The sequence below is a fragment of the Miniopterus schreibersii genome, assembly GCF_964146895.1.
Source record: "Miniopterus schreibersii genome assembly, chromosome: 5".
NCBI lineage: Eukaryota > Metazoa > Chordata > Mammalia > Chiroptera > Miniopteridae > Miniopterus > Miniopterus schreibersii.
Genome location: NC_138106.1, coordinates 67,499,124 through 67,525,070, shown reverse-complemented (window position 1 = coordinate 67,525,070; position 25,947 = coordinate 67,499,124).

The following is a 25,947-nucleotide window of genomic DNA, read 5'->3' as shown; positions in this document are numbered from 1 at the left end:
ACGTCAAATCAAGCTAGAAATTTTAAAATCATAACTAAATTTTGTGTATGTTATTATTTTTATTTTGATAATATGGTAAAGACTTAATTTTAAAGAAATTGAAGAAAATTCCTTTCTAAATTAGTGTAATCCCTGAATTGCAGATTTAAATACAGTATTAAATTTAAAATGCAGTTTTAATTGAATACTATCAATTTTATAGTGTGCATCTTGGAAGAATCTTACTTAGCAGAATCCCTTGGGGGAATTGTTTTACTGCTTAGGTAAGAACTATTTAAAATTAGCATTTCAATTATTTGACAGCAAATGGGAGCTTCAAAAGTTCTTTAAGGAGAGCTCTAAAACCCTTATTATCTTAAGAAGCTTAAAATAGTCTTTCACGTAATGTATATACTGTTCATGTGATTAACAAACCCTTTTTTTATAGAGATCATAGAGCTAAATATCAGCCTGCAACAAGGCTGAAGTACTGCAAATTATGAATTAGACCAATGCAACTTTTTTGTATTAAATTTATGGGGGTGACATTAGCTAATAGGATCATACAGGTTTTATATATGGATTTCTATGTTACAAGATCTGTATGTTGCACTGTGTGCCCACCACCCAAAGTCAAATCATCTTCTGTCACCTCCCCTGGGTATATACCTGAAAAACTAAAAAAAACATCTACTCGCAAAGATATATGCACTCCTAAGTTCATTGCATCATTATTCACAGTGGCCAACACATGGAGACAACCAAGGTGTCCTGTGACAGAGGATTGGATAAGAAAATGTGGCACAGAAACACAATGGAATACTACTCAGCCATAAGAATATACCGATGCAACTTTCGCAGACCTTACTGTCATTCTTCACTAAGCCCATGTGGAAATGCTCAATCTCATCACACTGAGTTATCCTGAGAGCGGTATGGGGTAAATGCAAGATTATTTCAAAATTACATATCTGCAATGTATTGCTTTAACATTCCTTTAATATTTGTATAATAAAATAAGAGATTTATACACATTGTTGAGTGGTATGCCTACAGTTCTAAAGTAAGGAAGAAAAAAGGAAAATAGTCATTTAGCAGAAAATTGACACAATAGGAAATCTAATGTTCTCTTTGAAATAAAAGCAAAGGCAAAATGCATATGTTTCAAATGAATCTATATAACTTTATGTTTATGTATTAGATTTCAAAGTTGTAATTCGTATTTTCAACATAACACAGTGGGAGAGTAATGTCATGAGAAAACAAGAACATCCCTTTAGAAACAAGCCATGCTTATTGACTCATATTTGCTGACCGACATACCAAATTTCTGTGATAATAAAAGCAAGGATGTCACTCTCCTGAAAGGGAACCTTAGATTGGTCTGATCTCAGCAGATTCATACAGCATGTAGAAGGGTGAGACTTTCTTATCCCAGGGTTTCCCCAAGTAGCTCTATTAACTAATTTATAGAACAGGTAAGACAATGAAAATACAGACCTAAAATAGTTATTAACTACCCAGAACTTAGAAAGTCAGCAGGGAAGTAACTTATTAGCAGAAGTAACAGGTCTTTGGATCTCCAGATTATCTTCAACTAGAGTACCTACCTATTATCTATATCTATCTATATCTATCTATCTATCATCTATCTATCTATCATCTATCTATCATCTATCTATCTATCATCTATCTATCTATCTATATCATCTATCATCTATCTATCTATCTATCATCTATCATCATCTATCATCTATCATCTATCATCTATCATCTATCTATCTAATCTATCATCTATCTATATCTATCATCATCTATCATATATCTATATCTATCTATCATCTATCATCTATCTATCTACCAATCTATATAGCCAAACACCTCTTCTTTTGTTTCCTCTTTTGGCTTTTCCAGGTACCTGGTCAGTGCCAAAGCCTGGGTGAAATACATACCATCCAGCATTGTTTTATTGTGCTGGTTATTTTAATGCCCAATTTATACCTAAATACTTACTTCCTTGTATTACCAAGGTACTTCCTTAATAATAAAACCTAACTACTTATTTCTTAAATAGTATTTAAACCAGAACAGGGTAATATATTTTGCTAATTTTACTTCTCATTTTACACACTATCAGTTTTGGTATGATTATTGAATTTTGAGAGGTATCATTGGACTTTCATTTCATCTGAACCAGTACACTAATGTTCTGTGTTATTACCAGACGACTCTGTAATCTTTCTCACACAGAAGAGGCTGCTCTCATGATTAACCTAAACACTGGGCACTGTTCCATAGGATCTGGTTTTCTTCATATGAAATTTGCTAAAGTCTTTAAACTGTGTATGGTAAAAATTGAATTAATTACCTCTACACTTATAATTAAGTGTGTGACAGTTGATTGCAGCTCCTTCCTTCATGAGAAGGGCTCATAGGTGATGCTCCGTGACTTATATATTTAAGTAGATATGTTATGAATTAACTGTGATTGCACATTTTTTAAAAACCATAAATTCTATTAAATGAAAAGAGATATCTTAAAATTTAGATGCTTTTAAGTTGCAAATAGTACTAGTAGTGGTACCACTCCTTAGTTTGACAATTATGTAGGCATGTGTAACATGACACTTCCCAAATCAATAAAACCTTTATTTAAAGTAATGTCAAACCAAGTATATAAGAATACTTATAAATCTTTTTTTTTTTAATATATCTTTATTGATTTCAGAGAGAGGAAAGGGAAGGGAGAGAGAGAGCTAAAAACATCAATGATGAGAGAGTCATTGATCGGCTGCAGCCCGCAACCCGGGCATGCGCCCTGACCGGGAATCGAACCCTGATCGCCTGGATTCTAGGTCGAGGCTTAACCGCTGAGCCACGCCCGGCCGGGCAAGAATACTTATAAATCTTATGGACCTTTTCCATGACACCTAAAATATATTTGCACAAGTATCACAGAGTTGTAACGTATTTGGCATGTGTGAAATAATGCCATGATGGTATGGATGTAATATGTCATTGTCATGCCTATTTGAAAATAGACACCGATTTGCATAAGATGCACCATAAGCCTGCCGCATTCTAATTAGAAGGAAAGTGTTAGTACTTTCCCCCAAAAATTAGTTTCAGAAGTCTAAGACAATGAGATTTTAAGAAAAATCATAAAACTTTGTCAAATCAAACTTTGGTAAAATTCTTTTGAATTGAAATCTTCAATGACAATGGTTCAAATGGAAGAAACAAACCAACTACAACATCAACAAAAGTTAAGTTATAGGCAACACTTTTTTCTGTCTCGTTAGAGGATAGTAGGAGAGACACAGAAGAAATGCTAGTGTCAGGAGCAGTATCCTGACAGTCTGAGGTGAGGTGCCAACACTTCGTGGAAAGCAGTCAGTTAAGACTTAGAGTTTTATATCCAAACCAGATGTCCCCATACATCCAGCTATAGAAGAGAAAATTCAAGGAGATGGAAGATGTTGCCTGAGATTATACAATTAGGTAAACCAATTCTCATATTATTTCCATTCATCATTTTCCTTCCCAGTTTCAATTATCTTAGTTATGATTTTGTCCTATGGTGCCACAAATATATATCCTAGTTTAATAAAAAAATGTCAGTCAACTCTGCATTGCATGTCACATTTGATCCATAGAACAAACATAGTGCCCCATGGTTTAGAGAGGATATTAAGGATCCTGATGCCTTAGTTTGAGGTTGCACAAGGAAGTTGGACTAGGGAGGAGGGGAGCAGAAAGTAGCTTTGTGTAAGGGATTTTAAAAAATATATATCTATTGATTTCAGAGAGAAGAAGAGAGAGAGAGAGAGAGAGAGAGATGGAAATATCAGTGATGAGAGAGGCATTGATCGGCTGCCTCCCACATGCCCCACACTGGGGATCGAGCCTGCAACCTGGTCAGGGAATCAAACCTCTATGTCCTGGATCATAGGTCGATGCTCAACCTCTGAGCCCTGCTGGCCGGGTTGTGTAAGAGAATTTTTGAGTTAAGGAGATAGTTATAATGACAGTTGGCCTGGATTTTTAGCTTCCTAAATCTTTTGTACCATCTACAAAAACTAGTTTAACTTTGTTCATAAAGCATGACTAATTTAACTAGGAGTCAGAGATACTTCCAGATGAAAATTATGATGAACTTCAAATATAATCTGCTTCCTCCAGCGGCTGCACAGCTGCTGGTTATCACAGCTACCCCATGGTTACAGGTCATGGTTTCAGGGCTACCACAAAGCTGAGGGCATAGGTCAAGTTAAGACACCACAATTCCTGCTGTTCTTATTAGGTTCAATCATAATTTCCTGGAATAAATAAGTCTCAGGTTGCTGGAATGTTTTGCTTAATTTACAAAGTTTTATAAACATTAACTTTTCCATTTTTGCTAGCAATTTTTTGCCAGCTTCCCCCCCTCCCCCCCCCGCCCGCCTTCTATTATGGAGAAGTGAATTTACAAAGTCCTTACTCTCCATTCTGGAAGCCCTGTATCTATTTGTATTACTTTTGAAGATTCTATTGTATCTATAATTATTTTTAAATAAAAAGTTAAAAAAATACCAGATGATTCAAAGCACAAAGTCATTTTGGAAGCATAAGAGAGCTGCTGAAATATAACATATAAAATAAATATAAGTGAAGGTAGAGATTCAGAGATAAGTGGAACATTGCTTTTGCTTGAGAATATTTTCTAATCTAGTTGGAAATCAGCTGTAATTTTAATGATTTAATAAAATGTAAGTATAATAAATCAAATCCAAAGGGCTGACAAAATAGGGAGTCTAATCAGTAACTCCAGAGGGCCATACTTACAGTGTAAATGTAAATAATAATTATGTCCACCTCAACTACCCCTTTTCTTATTTTTTTTAAAGTTGTTTGTTTATTTTTAATATGTTTTTAGCCCTAGCTAGTTTTGCTCAGTGGTTAGAGCGTCCACACGGACTGAAGGGTCCAGGGTTTGATTCCAGCCAGGAACAAGTGCCTCAGTTGCAGGCTCAATCCCAAGCCCCATGCAGGGGGCAACTAATCAATGTGCCTCCCTCATATCGATGTCTCTCTCTCTCCCTCCCTTCCACTCTCTAAAAAGCAATGTAAAAATATCCTCAGGTAATGATTAAATAAATAAATAAATAAATAAATAAATAAATAAATAAATAATAAATAAATAAATAAAAAGTGTTTTTATTTATTTTAGAGAGACAGGAAGGGTGAGGGAGAAACATTGATTGGCTGCCTCCTGCATGTCCCCCACTGGGGATGGAACTGGCAACCCAGGCATGTGTCCTGACTGCAAATCGAGCAGGTGACCTCTCCCTGCATGGGATGGTGCTCAACCAGCTGAGCCACCCCGACCAAGGTTACTCTCTACTCTTAAACAAGGACAAGAAAATCTCCTGTGGTACAGAGCACAGGAAGAAAAACAACTGTGGCTGAGAGGTAACATGAGGAGCCATCCCTCAGTTGAATTCACAACCTATTTTAAATGTGCCCATAAACTATTTGATACTCCTTTATTTAAATGAGAACTTAATTTTTTCCCCCTTGACAATAGGCTGGATTTAGTGATTTCTAATACAGAGAATAAAGCAAAAGTGATAGTATGTGATGTCAAAGTCTAGGTAATAAAAGGTTCTTCTCCCTTCCCCCTCATTCCTAGATCGTTCTCTCCGGCGAGAGTTAAATTCTATGTTAAGATCAGCTCTGAAGAGAAGGACATGTGGAGGAGAAATGCAGTCTCTAGCCAACAGCCAAGTGAGTGAGCTTCTTGTAAGCAGATTCGCCAGCACCAGGCAAGCCCTCAGACATCTGTGGTCCCAGACAACATCTTCACTGCAAACTCACAAGAGATGCTAAGCCAGTATCACTCAGATACTATGCCCCCAGATTACTGACCTTCAGAAACATTGTGAGCCGCTACATTTTGTGGTAATTAATATTTAATATGCTACCCAAATTTCTAATACTTGGGACATAAAAAAAAAAAAAATCTCAAGTTGTGAATTTAATATGTCTCTATCCAATAGGCCTCGTTTCTTAATAATAAGAAGAAAAATTCTCTCTGGAGGAACGCATTTTCATTCTCACAGAATTCTTAAAGAATTCTCACAAATATTATTTTTAAAAGAAAATGAAGAATTAAATGTAAAATAGGTCTAAGCCACGAAGAAATAAGACACCTGAATTTAAAAGTTATGTAAAGTCGCAGAAACAGATGTGCAATGATTATTTTTACTGGAATTAACACAATATGGGAGCAGGAGAGACTGGAATACCTAAAGTAATGACAAAGCAAGTTTGAAAAAAAACAAATATACTGCAAAAATAAATAAATGTACTAACAGAAAAAAACACAAAGAGCAAATTAAAAGCAGACTAGACATGGCCAGAGAGATAGACAGTTGAATTCAAAAGTGGATCAGAAGGTTTTACAGTGCAGTATAGAGAAAAGAAAGAAAGAAAAATTGTATATTATGTGAGAGAGCAGTTAAGAGATATGGCGCATAGATTGAATTGAATCTATTCAAGATTGAATAAATGTTGTTGAATACAATATGTGTTTAAGGTATCTAAAGGCTGAATACATATTGCTGGGGGGGAAAAAAACTAAAAACTAATCTCCTGCCAACCCAGAAAACTTCTCTACAATAGAAGAAAAAGAAACATACTTTTTAATTGAATAAGCATTAAACAAAAATGTGATGCACACAATTTTGCTAGACGATTTGCTAAAGATTACAAAAACAGAAATAAATCTTATCCTTGTACATAGCCAATCAGATACAGCCCATGTCATACATGCTTTGGAGATAAGCCGTAAATTGTCCTCAAGTTCCAAGGCGGACACACATGAAGGAAGGACATTCAGAGAGCACATGGTCATCTATAAGCAAGGAGAGGGGCCTGGAACAGATTCTTCCCTCAGAGCTCTAGAAAGAAACAGTCCTGCAGACACTTTGATTTCAAACTTCTAGCTTCCAAATATATGAGACAATAAATTTCTATTGTTCAAGCCACCTAGTTAGTGGTACTGTGTTGCAGCAGCCCTAAAAATACTAATATAAAGGGTAAAATAAAGATATTTTCAGACAAATCTGTGGAATTTCCCACATGCAAACTCTCATTGAAAGAAAATCTGAATGATGGGTAAGGAAAGTGATCCAAGAAAGATTATCTGAGATGCAAAAAGGAACAGGCAAATAAAAAAGTAGCTAAAGGTATTCCCACATTAGCTTTCTGAACTCAAAATAACATCTCATGCACTTAAAAGACAATTAATTTAAATAGTATATGATATAAAGGGGGCTAAATGTAGTTAATGTGTTCAAAATTTCTTATAAAGTCGAAGGAAATATATAATGGTAAACTTTAGACTTTAAAAAACCAAATACCTAAATTGTGATCTTTAGATTAACCATAAAAAGAGTAATTAAACTGTTGTATATACCTAATAGGAGTGTTGAGTACAACAAACCAGTTAAGGGAAAGATGGAATGATAAAATTAATTAACAAGTACAAAATAACACAAGAAAAGAGAGAGAGAAAAATCAGCAATATCAGAACAAATAAAACGCACAAATAATGGTGATAGCATACATTCAAATATATCAGTGTTTATAGTAAATATAAATGAATAAAATGATCTATTGACAATGGTTTTGATATTTGCTCTTTTACAAAGCCCAACTATGTATTTTACATGAGACATATCTAAAGCATGTAGTTACAGAAATGCTGAAAAGAAATTGGAAAATATGCATTTCTTGACAAAGATAATTGCACCAAACAAGCTTATATAGTTATAATAATGCACACCAAATTTTTCTAGAAGCACATGCATTCTCAGACTAGAAGAGAGTTATTGGATAATGATTTTAATTTCCCAGAAGGAAGTATTTATTTTAAATGTGTAGGCAATTGATAATAAAGTCTCAAAATATATAAAGACAAATTTACATAAAGCAATTGTAATTATTGTTAACAAAGACTGTAGTTGATGCAAATTATTTTCCCTGTGCATATTATGTAAGTGGAGCATTCTCTGTAATTGCATGCTATAATTACTGCTTGGAGACTTTTTCAGTGCTCACTCTGAGACCTAAATCTCTTATTGATAATTAAATATATTAGTGTTGGACACCATCTGGGCGAGCCCCTCATTTTAAAAATGAAGGCCTTGAGATCCAAGGACATTAAAGAACAGTCTGTATAGCATTTAGTGAGAAAGCCAGAGATTAGTCTTCCCGCTTTGCATCCAAAGTTCTTGGCACTGGTTCGCAATGTCTGCAGTTATAATCATTTCAGCAACTAAAATAAATAAATAAATAAAAGAGGCAACATAACCCTTCATTCTCTTAAAATTATAATTTCAAAGTAATTATTTCCTTTTGGCTCCAAGGTCCAGGTGAATGTTCCTGCCCTGGATAGCTGCTCTCACGCAATAGCCTGCGTTGCCTTCTCCAGGCAGGCCCCGCATTTGGGATTGTGTGTGTGGCGCAGAGTCTGGTGGGAAAGGCTAACAAGGTGCTAACTGCGCCGTAAGTGATCTGTGACAAAGGAGTGGCACTTTGGGCAACAGCAGACTATCCCTGCTAGAAACATATCTGTAATGGCACCATTACTAATGGATCTTAGATTTAATTAAGGGTGCTAAAATATTTAAAAAATCAGTTTATTTTTCTCCTCAGGAGAGATGAAAATGCTTCTGTTTTAAAAGCGATATTATGAGAGAGAAATTTAATTAGAGAAATTTATTGTATGTACTTCATTTTTTTTAACATACAATACCTCAGATTAAACTTTATGTTTATCTGGGAATCCGTCCAAGTCACCTTATTTGGCAAATAAAAGATATAGTTGGACTAACATTTGGGTGGCTATGAGGAATGAACAACTGGACTAAGAAATGTAAAGTGTCTAATCGGTATTTTCACCTACTTATGCCTATATGTGTTAGGCGTGTTTATTATTTTTAAAAGTTGATGCGTAACCTGTTTCAGAATAATTAACAGAGAGACATAGAGATGGGTTCCCCAAAAAAACACACAAAAGTCGAGAACATGCTGCGTGTCACTGGACAGGTTTCCACCGCGGGTCTCCCCTCGTCCCCCATACAGTCCCACCTCCCTGGTTTATCTTTAGTACTTTGGAGAAATTTTATTTCCAGTGTCAGGGTTTGGGCCACGCTGCTCCCTCTGCCTAAAAAGTCCTATTACCCAGACAGTCCCTGGTTGACTCCTACTTATGCTTCCTTGTCAACATCAGAGCCGTGTCTTTAGAAATGTGCTTCCTAATAAACAGTCTAATTTAGTTCCCTTTATCAGTTAAGCCTCAGTCACAGGGAGAATTTTTTTAAAAAATAGATATTTTTAATTAGACATAGATTCATTAGAGAAAAATTTTAGACCGTCTAAAGGAGTAGGCACTCAGATAGATTACCAGCTAACACTCCCAGAACAAGAGCAGCTACTGCTCCGCCAGGACAGTCACGGCCTCGGCCACAGCCAGGAAGATAGGGAGTGGGAAGGCCATTACCAGAACTACTGGCTTCAAGAGTATACCCCTAAAACTGTGGCACCGGTGAGCAAAATTAACTTACAACCAACTGCCACAACCCCTCAACTCCTACAAAACGCGTGACTAGATTCTGGGATTATAACACCGGAAAAAAAAAAATCAACTTCTCTACAATTAAGCTTTATCGAACCAATGGCCCAAAAAGCTTCACTTTGCTTCAACATCTCATTTGGGAGCTTCTCATTTTTTTATAAATCTAGTTTGCATCCAAACCCTGCCTACAAGTTTTCTAGCCTTTGTAGAACAGAAGGCATTCCAGAGGATGCTTGAAATACAAGTTGGCGCCAACCATTATATCCACAACGGGCTCCTTTTATATTATTATTGCACGCTCCTCTTACATTGATTTTACTTGCTACTGTATACAATAGACTTTAATTGCTGCTTTGCTTTCTATTGTATTATCTGTCTGGTCCATTAATGTAAAGCTTCGTATAAACATTCACCAGTTTTATGTACTATTATTCAGGTACTGACCTACAGAAGGTCCGCAAAAAAATTTTGCTGAAGGAATTAATTGAAAGCATCTGGCCTCATTTCCAAGTGGGTTCAAAACTAAACTGATTCTGATTGATTTATTTTTCTTAGCATAATATTCTCAAGGTGCATCCATGTTGACACAAACGGCAATATTTCATCTTTTCTTATGACTGAATAGTATTTCATTCTGTACATGTACCACGTCTTGTTTATTCAATTGTCTATCCAAGGACAGTTTTGTCGTCTTCCTGTCTTGATCACCCTGAATAGGGATGCATACATCTTTGCAAATAAATGTTTTTGTGTTTTTCGGGTAGGTACCCAGAAGAGGGATTGCTGGGTCATATGGTAACTCTATTTTTAATTTTTAGAGTAACCTCCACACTGTTTTCCATAGTGGCTGTACCACTTTCCATTCCCATCAGCCGTGAATGAGGGTTCCCTTTTCCCCACAACCTCTCCAACACTTGCCATTACCTGTCTTGTTGATAACAGCCATCCTAACATGTATGGGGTGGTATCTCGTTGTAGTTTTGATTTGCATTTCCCTAATAGCTAGTAAAATTGAATGTCTTTTCATATATCTGAAAGCCATTGATAGGTCTTCTTGGGACAGGTGTCTGTTTAGGTCCTCTGCCCATTTTTTTAAACATTTTTTTCCTCACCTGAAGACATGTTTTTCATTCTTCTAGAAAGAAAGGAAGGGAGAGGGAGAGAAAGACAGAGAGAGAAACATTGATGTGAGAGATAAACAATTGGCTATCTCACACATGTACCTTGAACAGGGATTGAACATGCAACCCAGGTATATATCATATGTGCCATGACCAGGAATCAAATTCATGATGCTTCTGTGCATGGGAAGATGCTCCAACCACTGAACCACACCAGCCAAGGCCCGTCTGCCCATTTTTCACTTGGATTGTTTGTTTGGTGTTGAGTTGTATGAGTTTTTTTATGTATTTTGGTTATTAACACCCTGTCTGAGTTGTTGTTTGCAAATAATATCTCCCATTTGGTTGATTGCCTTTCTTTTTTGTTGTTGGTTTCTTTCATTGTGCAAAAGCTTCACAGAGACACAGACAGACAACTGTATGGTGGTTACCAGAGGGAAGGGTATGGGGGGATAGTAAAGGGTAAAGGGGGCTAAATATATGGTGATGAAAGATGATTTGACATGGGTGGTGGGCACACAATGCAATACACAGATCATGTATCATAGTAATGTACACCTGAAACCCATATGACCCTATTAACCAATGTCACCCCAATAAATTTATACATGCACTAAACTCATTCACTAATTTGTTAAACAAATATAGAAACTTCTCAACCTTTATAGGGCTTCACTGACTTATCCACAAATCAATCTAATACCAAGTCATGAATAACACCAATCCCCTTCTGTTCTATGTCAACCAGCTTATGTTATGTGTAAGGCCTAAACTTTTTGTCATGGGGCAAACAAAATCTTGCTCCATGTAGTATGCAAACAGCTAGCCCCTAAGGGGTTTGATACAACATATGTCAAATATGTCTCCTTTCTCACTCTCGGGTTGTTACTGCTCAGACACTCCTTATCCTGAGACACCATAGAGAGCATAGGACTCCAACCTCATTTCAGGCAGAACTGTATCCTGAGATTCACATACCACAGCCCCAGGGATACACAGGAATGGAATAAATTCTTTGAGTCATTGATTTCTCCTGCCATTCCTGGACCAAGGACAAGTCCAAGCTCAGTGCAGTAGAATTCATCCCACCATAACAAATTGGCCATGTTTTTTTTTCTTGAGACCCATCCCTATCAGTCTTTTCTTCAAGCCCTCAAAGGAATTTCCCATAGTGGAGTGTTTGTGTGTTGGTGTATGGTTTGTGAGAAGTGAGAGCTGGGGACTCATTAGCAAAGGACAACAGCAGCTAGGTACATCCTCTTACTTCTATCCAGACGGGAAACTGACTCAGCATCTGAAAACACTGGGCCAAAGATTCTCAGGCTCAGCTCATGCTGCTATCTCAGAGCTCCATCAAGGACAGATTTCTACCATTCAGGCTGGTGTCTTCTCCCTGGAATTCATTTCCAGATTTTCAGTGACATCTAAATTGTCTGCGAGAAGCAAAGCTGTGCTTCATGAAACACTTAGGGGCACTACCCAAATGGAGAATGTTGGCGGTGAGAGAGAAGATAGAGCATATTCTATCCTCAAAACACACTGTGGTTTAGAAGGAAGATGGAAGTTATTATTATTTATGAGGTCTCATCTCTATGAGAGCCTTATAGGAGACCCTTTATTAATGTTTATCTTCTGAAGTTAATGGCTCACTAAAACAAATCCCTATGCTATAGACATCATCCCTGCTAAAAAACCTTGATTGTGTATTTATGCCTCCCTTTTCCAGCATCATTAATCTTAATATCCCTCTAGTTCAGCTTCACTGCTGTCTTATATATTAATGCCCATGTAATGCTTTAAACATTGTTTTTATCATGTCACTCCCTTCCCAATACCCTTCAAAAGCTAATCCTTTCAACAGCTTCCATTTTTAAGGCCTTCTTTATTTTAATTCCCTCCTATTAACTCAACTATATTTTATCATTTCTCCCAAACATAGTCTCCACTTTATTAAAGTCAATGTTTACAGCAATTCAAACTGACTATATTCACACTACTTGGCAAATAATAGGCATTCAGAACATGGTTGGAAATTGGAGGTATGCAAGTTCATTCCTCTGCCATAAATTTAGCTTACTTCTCAGATCTGAACTGGCATTGTCTCATCCCTTAGGTTAGCAAAATCTTAGCTCTTTTTGTACCTAACTTTAAATTTATTTCCTTTATGAAGGCTTCTTTTAATATTCAAGTCTTAATTCATACCTTTTAATATTTTAGTAAATATTGGATATGACATACAATTTTTTATTAAGCTTTAGTTGTAGATAACAAAGACTCACTAACTGTTTCAAGCAGAAAGAAAGAAAGACATTTAATAAAAGAAAGTATGTGCTTCCTAAATTATTAGAACATAGGAAGAGCAGACTTTCCACTGTTTCAAAATCCAGGAATGATATGTCAGAAAATATAACTAAACTGGAAGGTTAGGGAAGCTGCTAGCTGCACCATAATAAAGGGGAAACCACTGTACATGTTGAGCAGCAGAAAACCTTAGCTGTAAAGTTGGCATGAGGAAGATCCTACCACAATTACTGGCTCTAGAATTGGACTCTATAAAATCCAAACAAAATTGAAGCCAGTATCTTAACACACAGGAACAATACAAAGACCTGGGCTAGTGCTTCCAAAGTGAAACCCAATGCTTCCATGATACTGCTTGCAAAAGTGCAGCATTTGACTCACTGTCAACTTCCAAAACCTGCATGAGTTCATCCATTGATGAGCTTTAATAACATTTGAAATGCTAATTGCAAAAAATTCTGAGGAATTAATTTTTTTTTTTAGTCTTCAGCCTAAGCAGTATTTCAAGAGAAGGGATGAATATTGGGCATCAATTCACTGTATTTTCCACAGCTGGATTTTATTTCATTACTTTGTTATTGTTTGATTCATGCTTATCATAGCTTCTCAAATATATAATTGCTTAATAAATGGCTAATTGGAATGGCATCATAGGAGAGAAATATGTGAAGTTAAAAAATATTGGTAAAGGCCTGGCGTGCAAGGGTAGGCCTGGGTGGAGGGGGGCAAAAGGAGGGGGACTAGGGAACATCTATAATACTGTGAAAACAAAAATATATATTTTAAAAATATTTGTTTCTGGTTATACATTTGTCTTTGGCCACACATATTTTGTTTGTTTGTTTAATCATGCAAGCAGTCACTTAGCTTTTTTAGGTCACATTTAATTTGAGAAGATTTTACAGACGATATCCTGTACCTTCTAATTTACTAGTTTATGATTCCTTAATTGACTAGACTATAACCTGTTCAAGTAGACAGACCATCTGCTTCATGGGAGTAAACTGTGTTTGAGTATTAATTGTGTGCTGTGTGTTTTACCTTAAAAGATGCTAGAGGACAGATTTGAGAGTCATACAACACTGGCTTTTTCTTTTTATCTGAAGAGTGATTGAAAGGACATACTTTTATTCCTTTTAATGATAGGTAGAGACTTGTCTTACTGCTGTTTGAAAGACTTTAACAAGTTCCATGGAGCACTCAATAAAAGCTGTGTCCTTAAATCCAATTCTACATGACTTAGAGACAGTCAATATCGTTCTGACTTTTCCCCAATACAAAATAACACTCTCTTGACTTGTTTTTTTAACAGTATGCTCCCAGCCATTGATCCCCCACTTAGGATGATGGATTTTCCCTATCTTTTGTTATCACTGGCAGCCAGTCCTTAAACAGATGGGACTCCCATCACTCCCCTTAGATGGTCTCCCTAAATAACTACCTGTCGCTGAGTGTAACTAGATTCGGAGAACAATGACTATATTATTGGACTAGAAGATAGTTTGGCTTGAGCTCTATAGTAATTCTAAGCATAAACTTCATAATTTATTAAAATAAGACTATATAGATTGAAATTCTGGGGACAAATTCGAACTAAATTTAATGAGAATCTGTGTGCCTTATCAGGAATTTCTATGTTACGCTGACCATGGTAGAATTACAGTGATTTCTCAGGATACTAAAGTTAGAATTGGACAGTTCTAACAAGCACTTATGAATTTCATCTAGGCAATGACATTTTCTATTAAGAGTTCATGTAGAAATAGTATAAAATTGTACTACCTGGTTTATTCTTACATAGGTGAAAGAGTATTGCTTTTTTCTTGCAGCCTTAATTCCTTCATTCTTGTCACACGTGGTAATAAACTATAAAAAGGTTTCTTTCTTTTCATGCAAGTAAGCAACAGAAAGTAACAGAATAAAAATAAGCATGTTATCCTGAAAAAATTTAATTAAAAAAATGCAGACTCTCAAAACAGACTAATAAAATTTGACTAAAAATGATACTTTAAAAAAGAAAAAGGAAGAAAATCTTTATATATTTATTAAGGATTTGAAAGAATTATAACAAAAACTTAATAAAAAATTATTTTCAATGTGCAGCCTTTTTCAAAAAAAATGAGAATGACTACAGCAAACACTGTTTCTTCTGTTCTTGGCTTATCTGTATGGTTATGGAAACTTATTCAAACCAGTTCTCTTCATTAAAACAGTGAGAAAAATGAGCATATCTACATAACTCACCATTTGCCTTCCTTTGGGCCAATTTCATCTTTGTGTTCCTACAGATTTTTTGAATTTTAACTTAATTTAAATTTAATATAGTTCTTCACATTCCTCTTAACCTAAAAACACACATGATTATTGAGCCAGGCAATTACAAAATAAAAACAAAACGCTGTATTACAGCATCTTTCTGGATTTCTGGAGTCCTAGGAATAATTTCCAGTGCAAAATGTTTGTGAATAGCCTTGGAATATTTCACACAGGAGTTTACTTCACACTGATAATCTTGCTTTAAAAAGCATTGTCCAATGGAAGTTTAATCTGAACATGTTATTTTAAAATTTCTTTGAATGTGTTATATCGAATCCAATATATTTAAAATATTTCTATATCAAAAGTAAAACATAAAAGTTTAAGTATCAAGTTTTTGAAATACATTTTTATTTTATATGTGTAGCTTATCTAATTCAAATGCCAAATTTTCATTGAAATAGTTGATCTGTATTTAGATTTCATAAATTTACACTTGAAAAAATAACTTTACATACCCAAGTTATTCCAAACATAATTGAAAGTTTGCAATAACTGGATCAATGCCAAAAAATCATTTTGCTTTAAATTTGTATCCACACAAAATGAATTAATCTTTTTTTAGAAAATTGTTTTGACTCTGAAACAAAAAAATATTAGTTTCAAAAATACTTCTTATTTAGTTAAATAAATTCACTGACTTTTTTATCACCTCAGTAGCATTAACATCAAATTCAAATTGATGTTTAATAAATGAAAATTAACTGTTTATCAATATCAGCAAATCATTCTAAATTTTTCTGAAAAGTAGTTTTGCAGCCTATTTACATAATAGTATAAATTACAATGAACGTATTCTGCATATTTGTTGATGTTAGGAAAATATTTGAGTCATTATTATAGAATTGTATTGTAAAAAAAAATTAATTTCTGCATATGTTTTGGTATCTACCTATGTAGGTTACAAATAAGAGTGTTTCCCACCCTGGAAGCTTCACATTACATCATTTAAATAAATTGTGATATTGGTGAGAAAGCATAAATCACTGAACCATATTTTGGTCCTAAATAATTTAATATTGTGAACTTTCCTCTAAGAAAAGCTTTAATTGGAAATTGCAGTAGAGTAAATCTGTGTGAAACTTGCCACTCAAACAACAATTATTAGCAATGAATACATGATCATTGAATTAATTGTTTATTTCTCTCAAAATTTCCACAAACCGGTGCTGATTATTTGCATGCATATACTAAGTGATTTTTAACAACTGAACAATATCTATGACACTTTTCACTAAGTTTGCTTTAGAAAACAGCACAAATATTTTCACTATGTTTCTAAGACTGGAATAAAGCAATAAGGAAACTTAGTTGCTTGTTTCAAAATTCCAGTAAATCTAGAATTTTATCTGACATAGCTGGGCTATAACCCATGATGACAAAAATTATTATTTTCATATCTAACAGATACTCTTTTTTGACATATGTTAAAGATTCAAATAAGTCTATGACACAAGTTCAATAACTTAGGCTACAACTTGACAGGATTTTTATATAAAATTGGAAATAAAACATAAATTATTAATTGAAAATTATTTAATCTCATCTCTTATTAAAAGTTAAAAATGCTTACATTTTTTTCATATCATTAACTAATTAGTTATTGATATTATTAGAAATTGTGTATCCTACAATTGTTTCATAGCTCAATTGAGGTCATTCACTTTTGTAAAATAACTTTTTCTGGTCTTTTCATCATAATTTTATGAAAAGTATTCAATAACTAAAATAATAATTTCTTTAATTATTTCTCCACCTAAAAGTATTATTTTAAATTTTATTCAGTGCTCATGCTGTTTTTATAGTTTGTCAAACTTAGGAGACACAATTCTGTTAAAAATTCATTTTAAAATTGTCTACAAGATATTTAGTTCTAAGTGACTAATTTTATCTATTCTTTTTTAAGTGGTGAGAGGAAACTTCTCATTAAATTCATTATATATTTGCTGAAAATGTCAGTTAACATTGTCTCTTTTATTTCATTTAATTTTAACCCAACTAATAAAATATATTTTTATTATGCTTACCACCACTAAGTAATGTAATTTCCATTAATCATTAAATTTGCAAATATCTTCTTCTAGTATCTTTTTGCTTTAATGCTGATTGTACTACTAGCTTCTGTATCCCTAGTCAATTCTGTATCAGAAGTAAAGCTTGTTTGAAATTTATTATTCTGACCATAATTTATTTAGATGAGAAGAATAACGACTCAATTGTAATTAAAATAAGTTTAAATACTTGCAAATAATTAGTACTGACAATTATAATGTTACAATGTAATAATTTACACTTGAATTCTATATAATCTTACTAACTAATGTCACCCCACTAAATTTAATTTTAAAATATTAATAAATAGCACACATCCCCAAAATAAAATACTATAAAATAAAATTTAAAACTTGAGGTACATTGTTGAAAATGAAGAAAAATAAGAACAATATTGCTTCATGTTGAAGAGTAAATAAATTAAGACATATTGAGGCTCAAGTATATGAATAACTCACATTTAACAGTGACTGATTTAATTGTTTAAAGATGTACAAAGCAATTTCCAGCTAAAGAAGTAGAGTCTGGTGAACAAAACTAACTGGCACTTTTAGTTTATTCTAGTGAGAACTTGGGTTTTGCATCAGAGGCTAGTGTTAAATTTCCAAGGCAAATAACTTGAAAAGCATTTATCAAAGATAATCACACATATTATAACGGTTTATGGTTTGAGCAAGCTAATAAAAATATAAAACATAAAAATACAATAGTAACAAAGTACTTGTTTTTAAAAGAATATCATAAAGAAAGACAATATGTAATGGTAACTAAAATATATTTACAAGGCAGATGATAGATAAATAACTATATAATAATATTGAGATTTCTTATAAATTGAGAAAGACAACATATAAAAAAACATAGAATTTTAATAGATAATTCACAGAATAGCAATCAAATTTGCAAAAGGAAATAAAAACTGCTGGAATAGAGTAGAAAAATATAAAATTAATATAATATGGTAAACTTTGTGCCTCTCTGATTCATAAAAACAATTTCAATATGCAAAATTTATAAAATCTATTGGTTTTGGAAATGGGGTGAAAAAGAAACTCTAGCACATTTGTTGTAGAAATATGAGTATTATATTCTTTTTGTTCTTTTATTCAAGAAATAATATTGAACACAATAAATCGTAGACAATCTCCTAAGCATTTTGGCTACATTGCTTAACAATAACAGAAAATGCCAGTTACTGTTCTGTCCACTTGGAATATGTTGCTGAACAGCAGCAAACCTTCTTGTGTAGCTTCCCTTCTAGTGTGTTTAACCTGGAAACTTCAATTCAAACTAAATAAGTAAGTGCATTTTGACACAGAAATTCCAAAGCTAGTATGGTAACTCATAAAAGTTAAAGCACGAATTATTAAAATTTAAACATTTTAGCATCTAATGTTATAATAGGTGTAAAAAAATCTAAAAACCAAGGGAATGTTTGGCCTTCAATGAAGGACTGGCTCAATTACACATATTCCAGAGAATATTCTGCTGTCATTAAAATAGGATCTAAGATCCATCTCCAATGACCTAGAGGAATTTCCAGGAATTTGTGAATAAAAAAATGTAACGTAATGTAAATAACACAAGCCTACTTTTGTAAAGCTGGAAAACTAGATATATATATGAATATATATGATATAAACCTTTACAGAGTTATATATTAATGAAGAAAATAGGGTGGATTCACCCTATTACTAAATATTCCTGGGAGCACAAGTCAAGAGAGTGATGAGAAGTAAACGGGAGCCCGGCCGGGCGTGGCTCAGCGGTTGAGCATCGACCTAGGATCCAGGAGCTCAGGGTTCGATTCCCTGTCAGGGCAAAGGCCCGGGTTTCAGGTTCGATCCCCAGTGTGGGGTTTGCAGGAGGAAGCCGATCAATGACTCTCTCATCATTGGTGTTCCTCTCTCTCTCTCTGACTCTCTTTCCCCTCTGTCTCTGAAATCAATAAAGATATACTTTTTTAAAAAAAGGTACATGGGAAAAAAGGAACTTCCAAAGTGTAAGTTTAAAATAGTTGTCATTTATGTGATATATGCAGGATTTTCTACATTACATTGGTGATCATAGCCACTATGTATATATTGTGAATTATTTCCTGGGATCATGTTAAATTCCACTCAATCTCTATTCTTTTTTATTTTTAAATTTTCTGTTAATCCTCACATGAGGATTTTTTTTTCTATTGTTTTTCAGAGAGAGTGGAAGGGAGGGAGGAGTAGGAGAGAGGGAAGAGAGAGAGAGAAAGATCAATGTGAGAGAGACACTTCGACCAGGGGCGGGGAGGGAACCCACAGCCCAGGGGCGTGTCCTTGACCAGGAATCAAACCTGCCACCCTTGGTGCACAGGCCAATGCTCTAACCACAGATAAATTCCACTCAGTCTTCACTGACGCTCCAGCTCCATCGTGGCATGCCATTAATATCCTCATTTAACAAGCGAAGAAATGAAGGTTAAAGCCTTTCATTCGCTTGTCCCAGTTCAAACAGCAATGGCTAGAAAGTTGTGGAGCTGCGAGTTGCTCCCAAACTGCCTGACTCATCTATTGTCTTTCTCAATGTTGTATCAATAATTCAAAATATAAGATACCTTGATGAATGCTAAAGGGAAAATGGCTTTGTGACAATAGTGAATGTAAATTATCGCTTCTTTCCTGAAAGCAAACCAAGTCTGTTTTTGAATTTAAATATATGTCTGTTCTGCAATTTTGTCTTAATTCCATTAATTGTTTGTAGCTGAGTATATATACGCAGAAAATTGTTTGTGATTGTTTATGTAAAATCAATGGACTTTGCATAACTAGTAAGAAAGCAAGATTTTTTTTAAAGTTTTGTTTGTGTTATTAATTTGATTCCACATTGATGCCAATTTAGAGGAGCAAGATACGCTCCCAGCCATGTTATTGCTTTTGACAGCAATTCACATTCCTCCCTTCAAGAAACTTAAAGGTTTGATTTTACATCACTGCCTCTGACTTTTAAAGTACACTTTTTTCCTACTCCATCTTGTACCCATGACAGTCTAGTGGCTTCAGCTTTTAAGCATTGCATTGCCCCAGGGAGGACTAGTCACACAAAGACTTTGCATTGAGTATGTGCTTTTGTTAGAGGGTGTCTTCGTGCTTCTCCTTGAATTGTGATGACAGAAAAATTAAGGCCGCTTGATTTATTAGCAAGTGTTTTATGTGAACTCTAGCTTGTAACTGAGAGATCACAAAATACATAAGTCCTGTCCTTGGGTATTTTGATTTTTTAAAAAATTCTTTAGAAATCTGTAAGTATTTACTTAGAAGAGTAGTATACAATTCTCATTTCTTTGACATTTTTCAGGAATAAAATAAATTTATATTTGTTTTTTATAGAAGACAGGTCTCTAATGAGATGAATTAAAAAGGTTAATTTCAACTACACTATTTGATAAACATTTTACTAGAAAGCAGAATTTATCAAAATAAGCTCTTTAAAAAATTCCTGAAGTTACCATAACAATAAAAGTATGCAAACCATAACTTTCAGGCACAGCTATCAATGGTAATTTTTCTAGATATCAATAAGGTAATCAGGTCTAAAGCAGTCAGTTTATGTCAAGGGAACTTGGATCAATAATTTCAAAAATATTTTTTAACACTTTCAAATTTTATTTTATTACACTAATAGGATTTTGAGAACATGTTAATTGGTTTGAGCTTTAGCTATAAGGTACATTAGATAACATATTAAAATATTATAATTTGTAGGTGCTTCCCCTGTGGAGGATCTGATTAAGTGTCTAAGTCATCAACAGCTATTCATACACTAGTTTGCTCTTACTTTAGTTACTGCTCCTTTGGAAAATCATGTGTCAAAAATAACTTTTAAAATTACTAAACATCTGAAAACTGGCTTCAAATTTTTCCATTTGTGAAAGAATAACAATTATATCTCCCTCTAATTGTTATGACAATATTCAAAATAGAATGAAATTGAGAGTAAAACACTGTCTGGTCCATAGATAGATAATAGCAAAAAGGTTGGCAAAGTATTATTATGGCTCCATTCTTACACAGAGTTATGCATTTTAAGGCAATACTGTTCATAGTTCAGGAATTACAGACTATATGTCAAGAAAATTATCTGTTCTTTCTAAAGAAGCCCATTTAGGTATGACTTAGCAACTCAGAGAATTCATTTAGTTATGTGAACTCAAGACCTCAATTTTCACAGGTAAATAGTGAAGCAGTTTGACTAATCTTCTAAAGCTAATCCACTTATATTTGACATGACAATGCTTGTTAGGAAACATTTCATGGGCAAAATTCTGCACAGCAGAGCTATTTGTGTTTTCCCTTCCAGTGAAATGTGAAACTAGTGATGTTAAATATCCCAAGACTGATTTTTTAGTAGAGAGAACAAATATATACACTTAATAGCACAATTATAAAGAATCAGTCTTAAAATCTGTTAGAGAACAGGATGCATTCTCATGTGTACCCAAAGGATAATCAAGAACTGCAGAATTAATTATCCTTTCTCTGTGAAACTCTCCCATGTGTAGAAGTACAAGAAAATTCTAATTAAACCTGTAAGGAGTTATTGGATGCAACTACATTAAAAGTGTTCGGGAAGGATGACCCCAAAAGAATTTTTTAGCTATGATGATTTCAACCGATAAACAGATAAAACAATTTTGTACTTTTCCATTTCTTTATTGTATATAATAGCGTATTTGGCAAAACCTTTGCTAACATGGTCATGTTTACATTGATATTACATGAAGCAAATGGCTTGGATTAAAGTGAAAATTTCTCTTTCATTCTCTACTGAAAACAACCCATCTGGCTTGAGAACTATGTCAATTTCAGATCGAAATATAAAAAAGAGAGCTTATAAAGTGCAAACTTTAAATATTTTAAAGTATATTAAAATCCTAGTTCTTTTTAAAAAAGTTAGATGGATGCAAAATATGTTTGAGAATTGACCTTTAAAATTAAGTGTGTAGTTTGTTTTTTAACTATTGTGCTTTTAAAATGGTTAAAAGTTACTTTTGAAAATATTGGTTATTCAATTCTCCATTAAAGAAATAACAATGCTGTATCTTCATATAAATATTTATCAAAACATTTTCAAATTTCATAAAATACTGTTAGTTTCATAGCCCAAACTACTCTCATAACGACTGTAGTGTAGAACATTTTTCAAAAAAGTAGTTGTAAATGAATAAATGTTTTAGGCTTTATTACTAAATCTAGATACACTCCATACCTTGCAACATATAGAAATGTGATTTTACATGTAGTCTAATAAAAAATGTAAAGAGGAAAGTATATGATTTTATAACGGGACTTTATAGCATTTTCAATAACATTATCTAACAGGCCATGCTACTATTTTAATATCTTTTTTCTCATACCATATTTGTTGAGATATGTATATTTTAAAACTTACAGTTGAATTTATAAACAAAAAAGAATCCTCATGATCAAATAAGTGTTTTTTTTTAAAAAAAAACATCAATGTCTCTGGGTTTCAGCTACATGTTAGATTAAAATAACACGAAGAAAATATTCTTATTTTATTTTATTACTATTATTTTTACTTAGAGCAGTTGTGCAATTTGGGGAAAGAGATACAGGATTGCTAGAAAGAAATTCATACTCATTTCATAATAGCCTGGGGGCAACCTGCAGCTACAAAGAGGTGCCTTGAGTCTGCAGCAGAGAAAAACAGAAGTCAAAGAGGAGCAATTAAAAGTTGACTTAGGTTGGTCCCAATACAGAAACAAGTTTCATTTAACTCTGAACCCTCATTAAAAAAATAATCTTAAAGAGAGTCTTATTCAAGCTTACTCTTTTTAAGAATAAAATTGTGCCATTGTTAGTTAAAGCAAATCAACAACAACAAAACCCCTTGCTTCTAAAATGCATATATTTAACAGAATTGAACGCGTCCCACCATCTCAGCTTGCCGTGTTCTAGTTTATTATTTTCAACTCCAAAGTACATATATGTGATTCTCCTCAACTGTCATGTGCCCAGGGATCCTTTTGCCATTATTTTGGGAAGATGCACACAGCCTGCAGCAAGCCCTGGGCGTGTGGGTGTTGGCAGTGGGACCAGAGTACCTTCTGCTCCCACAGCAGCTGGGGGGCAGCGAGGCCCTGGGCACGACCCCCGGCTCCTGAGCAGGGTGTTTGCAGACAAGGACACCCGCGGCCTGACAACTCGACTTGCTTCAGTCTCACACTCTGCACATTTTCTGCTCCCAACCCTGAGCCTCCGAAAGCTGAACTGAACGACTCTGTCTAACACAGCAAAGAAAATGACAAAATCTGACCTAAGTTTTTGCGTAAGAGCACATTCAAGGGTCATATTCTGTTAGCTATAGTGTATTTTCACTTCCTCGTTTTCCTGTATATAATATTTCAAAATGCTAACTGCAATGGAAACTCTCTTAATTCTTGGTCATAATACCAAGAAGGCTATTTTTCCTTTTGCTTATTTTATTTTTGTCAAATCTTTTTTTCTGTCCTCTTTGTCAAACTAATATTCAGCATTACACTAAACAAGAAAACATTATGACTAACAGGATCTTAGATAACTAAAAATCAAAGTTTACAGCCCTGGCCAGTTTGGCTCAGTGGCTGGAGCATCGGCCCTCTGACCGAAGAGTCCCAGGTTTGCTCCCAGCCAAGGGCACGTACCTTGGTTGCAGGCTCTATCCCTGGCCCTGGTCTGGGCCCATGGGGAAGGCAACCGACCAATCCTGTCTCTCTCACATCCATGTCTCTCTCTCTCCCTCTCTCTTTCTCTCTCCCACCCTCTCTGAAAGACAATGGAAAAAAAATATCGTCAGGTGAAAATAAAAAACCATAAAAACGACTGATCAGGCATCTGCCAATAATGCAGATTTACTCTGGATAATTTTGGCAGAAATAAAAGAAAACATAAAACTATCATGTGGGTACCATGATTGTCAGGATGGCTAGACAACCAAATTAGACTAAAAATAGACATCAATGAAGGCTGCCTATCATGGAACATACAGTCATGCCAGTCCTAGACTGGTTGTTAGGATGGGCATAGGATTTTCCACATACATTTTGCTGGTGCACAACTACACTCTTAATTCTGATGTCACCATTATGGGTCATTTTTAACTGTCTGGCACCAGGATGGCTTTCCCACTGTCCAGGCCCCACATCCCTAATCCAGGCAGGAGAGAGGAATGAGGACTTATATACTGTTGTCTCCCAACATTGAACTGCTGCTGCAACTTTGTCCATCAAAAGGTACAATCATTTTTCTCCCTTCTTGATATTGGTCTCAGTTGGACATACGTTATGAGAAAGAGATGGGTCATCATGAATGTGCCCAAGAACCAAAGGGATATACAGGCTGCAGTTCATTTAGTTCAGACATTTTATAAAGCAGGAGCACAGGAAAAAATGAAAAGGTATAATAATGGGGGGGGGGGAGATGAAGGTGAAGGAAAGCAAGAAAGAAATGCCAAGGGAAAATAAAGATGGAAACAGCTCTAATTTTACTGCTTAGTATAATTAAAATAGCCCACTACTCTCAAGAATAAATCATTTTGATATTATATTGGTTTAATATTTTTCTGGATTTAAAAAATTATCTAATTCTATTTTTTTACTTACTGAAACCTGATGGAAATATGTAAACCTCCTTTTGGATAAAAATTTACTAGAGTATTGATTGCTAATAGGAAAATTATGTGACAAGAAACAAAGTGCCATGGACAGAAGTAATTCAATAGCTTTGTCAGAGAAAGGACATTGAGTTAACCTATTTCATAATCTGATTAATATCACAGATTGCAATTTATTATCCCCATACCTAATCATTATGCTCTAGTTAAAGTCAGCTTTGAAACACTGAATTTTAATATTTGTTTTCTAATTAGGATGATCATTTTTAATTAACCTTCTTTAAGAGGCTTTTAAATAAAATACAGTTGCTGATACTCTCAGAAGTATGATTAATCAGAAAGATGTGAGCCTTTATAGCTTCCCTTTATATTCAGCTTTCCATATTACTCATAATGTTTCCTTCCTCTGTTGGACATTTTATAAATTCTGCCCACATACCCAAAACTGTAAGCAGGGAATAAAAGGCCTTTATCACTTCTTAGGGAGATCCTTTTCCAGTTAAACTGTTCTTTGCAGCCAATCAATTTGTCAGATCAGAGGCCTATCTTTTGTGAGAGTTTCTCTGAACTAAAGCTGACAGGGTTAGGCCAGGGTCAGCTGTCTGATAAATCAACGGGAAAGACAACTTAAAGCACTAGAGAAGAGAGGGTTAGGGATTAGCACAGATGGCATTATCTGGGAGTTGACATTGATAAAAAACATATTTCTAAGCATTAGCTTGGAAGACTTAGAAAAAAACACAAAAACCTCTCTTATTCTGTGCCCTCTCAAATGACATTTAGCTTAATTAGAAAAGTTAGAAAAGAACAGGACTCATAAGCCATTTATCTACCAAGTGGCAAGATTAAAAAAAAAATTAAATCTTGATGGTCTTCAGTAAAGAAGCTTAACAAAGATTAAGAGTTATC